Source organism: Manis pentadactyla, chromosome X (assembly GCF_030020395.1).
Source record: "Manis pentadactyla isolate mManPen7 chromosome X, mManPen7.hap1, whole genome shotgun sequence".
In the NCBI taxonomy this organism is placed as follows: domain Eukaryota; kingdom Metazoa; phylum Chordata; class Mammalia; order Pholidota; family Manidae; genus Manis; species Manis pentadactyla.
In genome coordinates, this window is record NC_080038.1 from 82540346 (window position 1) to 82554109 (window position 13764).

Consider the following 13764-nt stretch of genomic DNA (forward strand, 5'->3'; position numbering starts at 1 on the left):
GGAGACTGAAGGAAGCTAATTAGAGAATTACAAAATACCATGAGGGTCTCTAGTGAAATGATGGCAATGGAAATCAAGAGTAGAGATTTAAGAAATACTTTTTAGATCAAATCAGCTTAGATTGGTAATGGGTTTAATGTTATAGAGTGAAAAATCATGACCCTAAAAGTTGATTTCAAGGTTTCTGGATTTAGCAAATAGGTAAATGGCACTGTCATTCATTGACACAGACTGATAATTCAGAATAAAGATTTGAATGGAAAGATTGAAAGTGCCATTTTAAGTAAGCCATCTGTAGAATCTCTATGAATCATCAAAATGCAAAAAACAAGTATGAACTTAAATTAATTCCCTTGAAATTCAGAAAACTTATACAGTCTTCAGACAAATCAGTGTTCATCAGAGCAGAGTTACTTGAAATTGAATATTGATATAATGAACTCAGAAACATGTATTGAGTGACAAGAGAGCCAGCCAATAATACTAATTAAGAGTCTGATAAGAAAGTGAAATATTTAAAGGAAATTGAGAAAGCCTAGTCATATAAGTAGGAGAGAAATCAGGTATCCCAGAAAATATAGAATGAGAAGATTTGAAGGAGCAATTGAACATTGTCAAATGTCACTTACACAAATGTCACATGCTAAGTGTATCTTTTAGACCAACTCTATTTCCTGAAATTAATGTTTAGTGTTAGTTTGCATTGAATCTGATTGGCTCTGGTTTTTCATCTTCTTTAACCAAACTGCAGAAGTGTCAAGATAGGGATGAAAATTATACATTAGACTTGACAATGAGGGGATCTTTTGTGTTCTTGGGGAAACAAAACCATGTTAGATTGTGAGAGTAGTAAATGGGTGCTGAACAATTAATGAGTGTACACTAGTTCTTTAAAGAAGATTGCTAAAGGAAAAAGAGATAGCAGTAGCTTAAGTATGCCCTAAAGTTGAGTGAGGATTCTTTATATGCAAGACAGTTTGCTATCTTTAGATGCTGAAAAAAATAATTTGTATAGAAGATACTGAAGGTACAAGGAAATAGTTTAAAGTTGAGAGTGAAAAACACTGGTAGAAGCAACAACTGGTTGGAAAGTAAGGGGAGAATTCTTTTGGTGAATATAGAAGGAAACTTGTGAATTTGGATGGAGATAAAAATAAGATTTTTAGACATAGAGAAAGGAAGCTGAAGGAGTTCCATATGATAACTCCATTTTGCCTGTAAAGGAGGAAGTAAAGTGTGTAATGAATGATATAGTTGCCTTATGAGCTTGAGGACAATGAATGTAATAACCACAGTGTTAGATAGAATAGGGGATATTTATCTGAGTTTGGATAAATTATAGAGGTAACAACCCATATAGTTGTGGGATATCTTCAGGATATCCCACAGGAGTTTGGCTAAAGAAGTGGAAAAACCAGTCAGTCAGATTCCATGCTAACTAACACAGCAAATTGATTACAGGGAAGAAAGTGACTTTGTATGATAAAGTTTGCATGTAGAAGTTGCCACTCTTATTTACTAGCAGAAAAATATGAATAAAGTCTTACAAAAGAAGGAAGCTATGGTGGAATTTTTAATTGCAGTACATATTTTAAAAATAGACAATTTTACAAAAATACGTATATTTAGAAAAAATAAGGTAGGTAAATTTTCCTCAAGAGAACTGTATTTTACTTATCAACAGATGAAAATAATAAAAAGCAGTGTATCAAATGTATGTAAATAAGTCCTCCTAAAATACTTAGAAACTTTGAGGTTCATTTTCCTAAGTAGTATAAAAATTTATGCAGAATAATAGCATATTTTTCTTTTTCTTTATGGTTTAAGTGCTTTCACATGCATTTCCTCACCTGTCATGTAAAAAACCTATACACAGTAACAGTTCTCCCATTTTACAGATGAGTAATTAGGGATTCTCAGAAATTATGTGACTTGGCTTAGGAACTCTGGACACTGTAGGTAAAATTGCAGGATTTCCAGAATCTCTCACCTGGACTTAGTGCATCTCCATATCGATAGGTGTTGCCAAGGGGTGGTGAGAAGTAGTCCATCTCCATATCAATAGATAATTTTAAGGGGAGTGAGGGCCTATCTGGACTAGAGAGGTTGGGTGACACCCCTTTTTTGCAGCTGGGTCATGAGAGACATGGGCGAACAGAAATGGACTACTGCTTGTCAGCAATAAATGAGTTTCTCCCATTTTATTTCTCACATTAAATGATGCTGGCTTCAAAGGTAATTTGCCCCAGCTGGGATATTTCCCCCCAGAGTTACACCTGTTGGTAGTCAGCAGGACCTCTAAACTAAAAATCTGTCTTCATGGGTGTGACACTTGGGCAGGCTGCCCCTAGAGATGGTGGGGAGATACCCAGAAACTACCCTGTGGATGATGGAGAGGCCCCAGTGGCTTCTGCAGTGGGTGGTGATGACTCACCCTTCCCTCTGGCAGTGATGGAGAGTGAAGCTTCACCCAGGAAACCCCTACACATGGGTGTTCCACATAGGGAGCCCCAGTGGGGAGTTGGTCTGAGGTAAAACATTTCCTAGAAGGGTGGGGCCTTCCCCAGAATTGGGGAAGTGTGGAGACATGGGATTCTGTGGAATTAATCTTCTGTGAGATAGAAGACTGCTTAGAGGCCCTGAGTCATCATGTAGAAGCTACAATTGTGGGTTGTTTGATTGTAGTGATAGTGGAAAGGGTTATTTATGAGAGAGAGAGATTTTGGCAGGAGAGAAACACCCTTCACCATTATTTGGAGAAGATGGGTGATGACCTATGGGATACCCTTAAGAAAGAAAGACAGTTATTGAGAAGACAGGTTGTGCTCCTGGAAGATATGTTAGCAGCAAGGGAGGAGGCAGCAAGAGAATCCACACTGCAGGAGGCTGTAGGGGAGGGGATCGGAAAAGTGGTGACTTCAGCTCTGGAGATAGTAGAGGAGATGTTGGGAGAGGATGAAGGAGTGGGGCTGAGGACTAAACTGTTGCTGAAGCCATGGACCAAGGCACCAACCTCTCCCATTTTAAAGGCCCACACAGTCATACTTAAGAAAATAAAAATGCAACAACTGTGGGCTTTTCAGTGGACGAGCAGTACCCTCCCCTGGTTGTAGAGTACTCCATGCTCCTCCCCTATACCCAGATGAGCTGGTAGACATGAACATCTGGTTTCAGCAGAAGCCGTCAGAACCTCCTCCTACATGGCTTTGCATCTTTGGGATATGGGGGTGAAAACATTGTTCTGTCAGGTTCTGGAATAGGGTGGATTGGCTTCCCTGATAACTCACTCTTCCCTCTGGCAGAAGTTACAAACTGTGTGCAACAACTCAGGGAATCAGGTACTTCTGGAATTACTGACAACAGCCATTAGGGCAGTTTGACCTAATGAGGGAAATTTTCCATACTTACCCACTAGCTGGAAAACATATGCAGAGCTCCCGCAGGTGTTATGGGAGTTGGGCATGAAAAATATTGCCTATAATATGGACTCCCAGAACCACAGTGAGGAGTTTGGCATAGGAATGAGAAATATGGTGCCCCATACAGCTCCCTCATCTCCCTTTGTGTCCCTAGTGAGTATTCTTGCCCCCCATAGAGGGTAATCCTTAAGTGAGGCTACTTGTTGTTTAGCAGATCTTGGGGAGGTTGAAACAGTAAGAGAATGGAAGTATTGGTTACAGTTGAAAGGAGAGGTGCAAAGGGCTCCGTGAAAGTCTAGAAGATCCAGATGTGGGTTAAATTGATAAAAGCTAGAGTAGTGAAAGAAAAAATAGATGAACAACCCAATAGGATCTTGTTAGAACTGTGGCACCAATTAAAGACAGAGCAGCAGTTCCAGCTGCTGAGGTCGAGGACACAGAAGTTGGAGGCAAAGCCCCATGTCCAGTCTGCATCCCTGAAAAACATCCTGGGGGACAGTACTCAAGCTCTGCCTGGGCCCTCATGACTACAGTAGGATAATTGGTAATTGTAGTTTGACAGAGGGGGTGGGTAAAGGCCCCAAGCATGGGGACATGGTGGGTACCAGAGGACACATAGAATTAGCAATTTGTCTCCTGTGAATGTACAGTGTCCTGGCATTGGTGGACACGGGAACTGCTTGTTCTCTGATTCATGGCAATCCTGAGCATTTTCCTTAGACCCCTTTCTGTGATAGATGGCTATGGGGATAAGGCAATTAGAGTGAAGAAATCCCAAATCGTATTGGGGATAGGATATTTACCCCCAAAGGAGTACACTCTGTACATTTTTCCATCCCTGAATATATTCCAGGAGTCTATATCCTGCAGGGCCTATGGTTACAGACCACTGCAGGTGAGTTCAGACTGAAGTACATGTAATAAAAGCAGTTCTGAGGGGACATGCTGAGCATCTAACTATAGCTCTGCCTACACCTCAGCAGGTGACAACTACTAAGCAATACAAATTGCCTGGGGGACACAAGGAAATTGGAGAAACTCTACAGGAGTTGGAGAAGGTGGCCATCATAAAGCCAACTCATAGCCCTTTTAATTCTCTGGTGTGGCCAGTGAAAAAGCCAGAAGGATTCTGACATGTGACCATGGATTGCAGGGAACTGAATAATGTCAAACCCCCTTTGTATGCTAGTGTCCCCTCTATAGTAGCCTTTATGGATACCCTCAGTCATGAAGTAGGGTTGTATCACTATGCTGTGGACCTTGCTAATGCTTTCTTCTCTATTAACATAGCATAGGAAAGTCAGGCAAAGTTTGCCTCCATATGGGAAGGCCAACAGTGGACATTCACTGTCCTTCCACAAGGATACCTCCACAGTCCCACCATGTGTAATGGACTTGTAGCCCAGGACTTGGTTACATGGAAGAAACCACAAACTGTGTGACTGTATCACTACATTGGTGATATGATGCTCTCATCTGATTCTATTGCAGATTTAGAAAGGACTGTTCCTAGACTGCTGCAACATCTAAAGGAGAAAGGATGGGCTGTGTACAGCACAAGGTTCAGTGACCTGGTTTATCTCTAAAGTTCTTGGGGATTTTCTGGTCAGGTAAAACTAAAGTTATCCCAGAAGCAGTCATGGATATGATCTAGGCTTTCCTTACCCCTACTACTATGTCAGTATTACATGAGTGTTTAGGGCTTTTTGGCTACTGGAGAGTGTTTAACCCACACTTGGCACAAATTCTGAAGCCCTTATACCAGTTGGTATGAAAGGGCATCAGGTGAGACTGGGATGAGACATGTGCAGCTGCTTTAACTGCTAGTAAGTGAGCAGTCAAGGCCATATAGGCCTTGAGTGCTATGGACTCATCAAGGCCTTGTGAGCTAGATGTTCATGTAGCTGAAGATGGTATGGATGGGGCCTTTGGCAGTGGCTTCAATTCCTCCAAACTACTGAATCCTGATCACAACTATGGAAAGGAGCAGAGGTCTGGTACACATTGATAGAAAAGCAACTGGCTTCTGTGTACCACACCTTGCTGGTTATGGGGCCCATTACCAAAGTAGCTCTGACCTAAACAATAACTATCTATTCCATCATTGGGAGGGTACAAAACTGGACCTAAAGGCCATGGAGTGGCATAGCACAGATGCCCACACAGGCCAATTGGGGTGCCTATTTACAGCAGCATAGCACCTTCTCTACTATCCCCTTAAGTGGAGAACTCCAATACTTAATGGGGCCAGTGAAAAGCAGGTCCCAATATACCAGTGTAAAGCAGGAAGAACTTGCCTTTGAGCCATTGGTAGCCAAGAGTCCTAATCAGGAGGGAAAAGACTCTATACCTTAAGATGCTTGGTATACAGATGGCTCCAGTCATGGGCAGCTCCCAAAGTGGAGGGCTGTGGCTTAACATCATAAGACTGAGACAATATGGATGGAGGATGGAAAGGGAAAGAGCAGTCAAGTGACTGAGTTGCAGGCAGTATGGCTCATGATCATCTAGCGGCCCTCCCCCATAGCTGTCTGCACTGACAGTTGGGCTGTCTATTGGGGCTTGACACTATGGCTACGGACATTGTACCATGCCAACTGGATATTGATCACCTGACCCTTTGAGGGCAAAAGTTGTGGCAAGACTTATGGGCCTCCAGTCATACTAAAAATGTTACTGTATATCATGTGACTAGCCATTTGCCTTTGGAATCCCCAGGAAATGATGAAGCAGACACACTGGCCCAGGTGCATTGGCTAGAAGGAAAGCCTGCCTCTGATGTAGCCAATGGTTACATCAGTGTTTGTTGCATGCGGGGCAAAAGACAAAGTAGCTCATTGGTGGGTCTTGTTGTTGACCTTTGAAGAAGTCAGCCGAGCCCGGAAGGAGTGCCTTGTGTGCTGTAAGAGGGACTTACACCAAGTCCTGCAGCAACATGGGACAATAGTAAAGGGGCCCATACCCCTTGTCATGTGACAGATAGACTATATTGGGCCTCTGCCCATATCAGAAGTATATTGGTATGTTATGACTTGTGTGGACATGGCCCTGGACTGCACAACAGAAATGAATTTTTCTCAGTGGTCAAACTGAGAGGAGGAGATCATTTAGTACTGCAGGGAAAGTATGTGTCACAGTTCAGAACTGTCTCTGTAACAGAATAAAACTTTAAGTGTTTCAGAAAAGGACACCAAATCCTATCATAGATGTAGATCCATTGGAGCTAATGAAAGGGAAAAAAAACAGCAACAATTTTTTAAAAAGTAAACCTTAACCTCTAAGGAAAAGACATAAAACTTTCCTGGGCCCAAGGTCCTGTACTAATACCAGTGGTGTCCCACCAGTGGGAGAAGTTCAGGAAAATCACTCCTAGCAAATGCACAGTAAAAGTACAAGGCTGAGTTTGGCTACTAATAGGAGACATGTTTACTGGAAAAGACCCAGCCCAGAGACTGAGGCACACAGGACCTGGCAGAGACTGAAGCTGGAGAGTAACCTCTCCTGCCTCCACCTGGAAATCAATGCATGATTATCAACAATGCTCTAAAACTGGGGGAAGCAGTAGAGAGAAAGACTACCTCCACGGAGAAGACATCTGGTAAAACACTAAAGCTTATGGTGGAACAGAAACACTGAAGTAAACCCTTTGATGCTACAGTATCCATCTTAAGCACAACACTAGACAAACTTGGAGCCTATGGTATCCTAGAGATACCCATAAGAAACACAAAGAGAAAGCCCAGTGAAACTCCTGATTGACTCAAGTCAATTCCTCAAGCCACTCTATAAGAACAGTTATATATTTTCAGTCATTATTATATGATTTAGTCTCTATTGCTAAAAATATGATTTCTCACATTCAACCAAATGCCACACTCAAAAAATAAGAAAAAAGTAACAACTAAATTTCAAAAGTGGAAGCAATAAAAAGATTTAAACACCGAGTTAGCATAGATGTTGGAACTAACAAAGAAAATTTGAAATAACTATGATTCACATGTTGAGACTCCCACATGTGTCTATCAATGGATTAATGGATAAACAAAATGTGATATATATACAATGGAACATTTTCCAACCTGCCTTAAAGGGTAGGAAGCTTGGATGCATGTTATGACATGTAATAATCTTGAAAACATTATTCTAAGTGAAATAAATGAGAAAAAAAGGGCAAATATGTTTTCACTTATATGAGGTACCTACAATAGTCAGATTCATAGAAGCAGAAAATAAAATGAAAGCTGTCTAGGACTGCAAAGGGGAAAATGGGGATATATTCTTTGATGGGCACTGAATTTCACTTTGTGAAGATAAAAAGTTCTGGAGATGGATGGTGGTTATAGTTCCACAGCAAAGCACATGTACTTAATGCTATTTAATTGTACACATAAAATAGCAAAAATGGTAAATTTTATGTTATATATATTTTAACAAAATATTACAAATATACCTATCACCAAACCCAAGTACATGTGGATTTTCTCCAATGTTTTCTTCAAGATGTTTTATAGTTTTGAAGTTTACATTTAGATTTATGATACATTTTGAGATATTTTTTTCTGTAAGTTGTAAAGTCCAAGTGTATGTTTAATTTTTCATAGGGATATTCTATTGTTTCAACATCATTTTTGAAAGACTATCAGTTCTCCATCAAATTTCCATTGCTTCTTTGTCAAAAATTGGTTGACTAACTTTTCATGTGCAATATTTCTGGGCTGGTTCTTCTGTTTTATGATCTGTATAACTATATTTCTCACGAATACTTTGCTTTCTTTATTATTATAGCCTTATGGAAATTCTTGAAATAACATATTGTTAGTCCTCCAACTATTTTCTTCTTTGGTGTTGTGTTAGCTATTCTACTTCCTTTGCATTTCCATATAAATTTAGAATCATTTTGTCAATAGCTGCAAAATAACTTGGTGAGATTTTGATTGTGAATGCATTGAATCTATAGATATAGTTGGGAAATATTGTATCTTAAAGGTTACTTTCATCCATGAATATGAAATATTTGCTATTTATTTAAAGCTTCTTTGACTTTTTCATCTGATTTTTAGTCTTCTGCATATAGGTCTTACACATGTTCTGTTAGGCTTAACTAAGTATTTCAGTTTTCTGATTGCTATTATTAGTTCCATTTTTAAAATTTCAAATTCCAATCATTCACTGTATATAGGAAAGTCAATAATTTTGTATATTAAATTTTTATACTGCAGCCTTGCTATACATGTTTATTAATTCTGGGAGTTCTTGTTTTTGCTGATTCTTTGAAATTTTTAAAATATAAAATCGTCATCTATAAAAAATACAGGTGTATTTCTTCTTTTTCAATAGTAATATCTTTAAATTACATTTCTTTTGTTATTATAGTAGCTAGGACTTAAGCACAATGTTAACTTTAAGTGATGAAAGAGCACATGCTTACCTTTTTCCTCATCTTATGAGAGCTTCCACTTTCTCAACATTAAATATGATACTAACTGTAGGTATTTGTAAATGTAATTTATCAAGTTGAGGAAGTACCCCTTTATCCCTAGATTGCTGAGAGTTTTTATCATGAATAAATGCTAGATTTTGTCAAATGCTTTTTCGACACCAATTGATGTGACCGACCATATGATATTTTTTCTTTGGCTTTTGTTGCAGTAGATTATATTATTTGAAAGTCAAATTTTCACTTGTTGAACCAGTCATACTTGTATAGAATAAATCCTATTGGTTGTACTGTACAATTCCATTTATACATTGTTGTATTTAATCTGTTAATATTTTATTGAGGATTTTTGCAATTATATTAGTAAAATATATTGGCCTGTAGCTTTCTTTTCTTGATATGTCTTTATCTGGCTTTGGTATTAGGTTCTGCTGACCTGATAAAATGAGTTACAAAGCTTATCAGTTTTCTAGGGTTATGGTAACAAAGTACCACAACCTGGATGGCTTAAAACAAAAGATGTTTATTCTTTCACAGTTCAAGAGAGCAGGAGTTCAAAATCAAGGCTTTGGCATAGCCATGCTTCTTTAGTGGCTTCTAGGGGAAGATATTTCCTTGCTTTTTTCATTTGTTGAACTGCAACAGCTTAACTCCAATCTCCCTCTCCATTGCCACAAGGCATTATTTCTGTGTGTCTCTTCCTTCTTTTCTTACAAAGACACCAGGCATATTGTGTTCGGGTCCACCCTAATGACCTCATCTCAACTTCATTATGTCTGCAGACACCTTATTTCCAAATAAGGTCACATTCATGTGTACTTGGGTTAGGTCTTCAATTTATCTTTTTGGGTGACACAATTCAAACCATAACAAGAAGCATTCTAGCTTCCATTTTCTAAAAGAGATTGTGGTTAGCTGGTGTTATTTCCTTCTTAAATGTTTCCTAGAATTCACCAGTGAAATCACCTGAACCTGATACTTTATATTTTGGAAGTTTTTAAATTATTGATTCAATATGTAGGCCTCTTCACATTATCTATTTCTCATTTTGTGAGTTTTTGTATAAGGAATTCATCCACTCCTTCTAACTCATCAAATTTGTGACCATAGATTTGTCCATAGTTTTCCTTTACTATTAATATCCATGCCATCAGTAGTAATGAAACCTTTTTCATTTTTTATACTGGCAGCTTGCATCTTCTCTTTTATTATCTTGGTTAGCAGGACTAGAGGTTTATCAATTTTTTAAATCTTCTTGTTTTGTTTATGTTCTCTATTGTTCTCTTATTTTGAATTTCATTGATTCCAGCTCATTTTTTCTTCTGCTTACTTGAGTCTTATATTACTTTTCATTTCTCTAGTGTCCTAAGATAGAAACTTACTTAGCTTGTTGATTTTAGATTTTTTAAACATATGCATTCAATGCAATATCTCCTTCTAAGCATATATATGACTGTATCCACACATTTTGATAAATTATTTTTTTATTTTCATGTAACTTAAAATATTTTTTAATCTCTTGAGTTTTTCTTTGATCCACATGTTATTAAGCACGAGTAGTTTAATCTAAAATATTTTCAGATTTCAGGCTACCTTTCTATAATTTATTTCTAGTTTAGTTCCACTGTGGTCTGAGAACATATTTTGCATAATTTCTATTACTTTAAATTTAGTGAGATGTGTTTTATAACCCAAAATGTGGTCGATCTTGCTGAATGATCCATGTGTGCTTCAAAAGAAGATGCATTGTGATGTTCTTGGTTGAAGTATTCTCTAAATGCCACTTAGAAGTACTGTTAGGGTCAAATATATATTTATTGATTTTGTATTTAAACAAACAATTCCTGAAAGAAGAGTGTTGATATTTCCAGGTATAATAGTTTGTCTGTTTTTCTTACAGTTTTATCAGTTTGTCTTCACATATTTTGACTTCCTATTGTTAGATGCATGGACATTTATAATTATTTTTTATCAGTTTCTGGGGGCCAGAAATCTAAAATCAAGGTGTTGGCAGATTTTGTTTCTTCTGAGGCCTCTCTCCTTGGATTGCTGATGACCACCTTCTCACTGTCTTCTCACATGTTCACCCCTTGGTCTGTGTATTTCTGTGCCCTAATCTCCACTTATAAGGACACCAGTTATATTGGATTAGGGTGTACCCTATTGACTACATTTAACCTTAATTACTTCTATAAAGGCCATATCTCCTAATACAATTACATTCCAAGGTACTGGAGTTTAAGAATTTAACATATATATATTTTGGGGGGACATAATTCAACCTTTATCAGGAAGAGGGAAGACTGAGGAGTGATTGTTAAAGGGTACAGAGCTTCACTTTGCAGTGATGAAAGTGTTCCTAAATAAAATAGTAGTGATGATTGTACAAACTTGTGAACATACTAAAAACCACTGAATCATATGGTTAAAAATAAACTGAAAAGATAAGACAAAATCTTTGTGACATTGTGACAGATGAATAATTTTAAAACCTGTGACCAACTGTATGATCCATAAAATTCTATGGATTAGAGTTTATCAAGATCTGTTTTCCTCTGCCAAAAACCCTGTTGAGAGGATGAAAAGACAAACCACAGATATGAACCAAATATTTCCAAATCATGTATCTGATGAAATACTCTTATCTAGGATAGTATATATGAAGAACTCACTAAATTAAAATTAATAAATTGAAGAATGCAATTAGAAAATGAGCAAAATGTTTAGGCAGTCACTTTATACAAACACACACACAATATATATATCTCTAGTATTTATATTAAGTGTATATATATATAAATATAAATATATATTTAATATATTATCTCTATTAATGGTAAATAATTACATGGAATTATGCTCAACATCATCAGTTACTAAGCAAATGCAAATTAAAATTAAAATTACAAGATACCACTATATACTTATTTTAATTATTAAAGTAAAAAAATTTCTGATAATAACAGTAGCTATTTAGATAACAGGGTCTCTCATATACTGCTGGTGGAAATGTAAGATGGTACAACTAGTGTAGATACATTTTGGAAAATTAAAAAAAATACACATATATATATATATATTGTTAGGCATATAGTTACCATAAAACCCAGCATTCCCTCTCCTGTGTATTAACCCCCTAGAAATGAAAACTTATGTCCACACAAAGAACTGTCCACTAATACCCATGGAAAATTTATTTGTAATAGCCAGATACTAGAAACAACACAAATGTCCTTTAACAGGCAAATGAATAAATTGTCAAACATTTCTACAATTAAATACTACTATGCAATATAAAGAGATTATTGACACATGATGGATCTCAAGAATATTATGATAAATTTTAAAAAGTCAATTTCAAATAATTACATGTCATATGATCTTATTTATATAACATTCTTGAAGCAACTACATTTTCATGATAGAGAACAGAGCAGTAGCTTCCAGGGATTATGTGACTTAATAATGTATGGGAAGAGTGTGACTATTAAGATGTACGATGAGGCTGTTAATGTATAGTTATAGAAAAGTTGTGAATCCTAATTGTGATGATAATAACCTGAATCTACACATTTGATACGGTTCCATAAGAGTACAAAACACACACACATGAATGCTTGTAAAACTGGCAAATCTCAATAAGGTGTATGCCCAAGTTAATCATGTTTTACCAATTCCCTGGTTTTGACAGTAACAACAGTGAAGTAAGACTGTTAAGCATGAACAAAGCAATACTCTGTATGGTTTTTGCAACTTCCTGTGAGTATGACACAATTTCAAAATAAAAATTTATTTTGAAGAAGTAAAATAATGGCATTTTAAAAAAATCTGAGAAAGTTCATCAGTAGTAAATGTATGCCATGGACAATAACAAAGAGTTTTTTTCATGCAGAGTGGAAATGAACCCCAGTGAATACTTAGCGAATGGAGAAGGAATTACAAAAAATGGAAAACATTTAGTATGAATATTTTTGTGGTTGTTATGGGTTCTTGGTTACCACTTAGTAACTTAGCAACAATACTTTTATTATATAAATGGAAAAGTTTAGATCATGGAGATAGGTTGTCTTTCTCAGTTTATTTGAGTGAAGTGAATTAAGAATATTGTTTATGGTTATACACTAAGATTTGTGCATTTTATTGTCTGTACCTAAATATATAAAAAAATGAATTTGCAAAGAAAAAAAGAATATTGGTTATATATTCATTACTTGCGTTATTCATTCAATTTAATGTAGAAGTAACTATTTCAGTGGCATGTGAATTTATCTGATGTATCTAAATGATTGTGTTTATATATATATATATACTGATAACCATTACATAAAATTTCACCTCTTACTTTGGATTTGTGATCATAGCTTTGTGGCCCAGGGCCAAGAGCTAGTTCAAGTTGTGCTCAAACCTGTTACTGCTTCATTCTTGTTGAAAATATTTTATATTTTAGACTAAAACAATTTGAATCTTTATCCTTAGAAGCTTACTTAATTAGCAGTAGTAGATTTGTTTTTCAGATGTCACTAGAGAAAGTGGGAAGAAAACCTACATATATATTCTTGCTATTAGTCAAATAAATTAAACAAGTGGGTGATAAAAATGTATGAAATATTACAAACTTCAGTGTTGGAAGGTCAACCAGAATGATATTCTACATCATAAGCCTGTAAACCACTGACAGAGCAGTGGATTCCTGCCCTATAAAAATGTATTTTGAGATTCAACAATCTTGATAGATATTCAAAAAAATACATCTCCTTATAATAACAGTGACAGGTTTTAAATATTTTGTCATTTCTGAACAAAAGCAAATGTGTGAGACTATTATTTCTTCACATCAAAATATATGTCTTTAATAATTCAAATGTCTCCCATATGAAAGCATTCTGCTACTTTTTAGATAGCATAGGC

The 13764-nt window shown here is 36.5% G+C and overlaps 1 pseudogene; it reads left to right on the top strand.

Moving 5' to 3' along the window:
- Positions 1-13764, top strand: part of LOC118934036 (putative high mobility group protein B1-like 1) — a 156817-nt pseudogene that overhangs the window by 49761 nt on the left and 93292 nt on the right.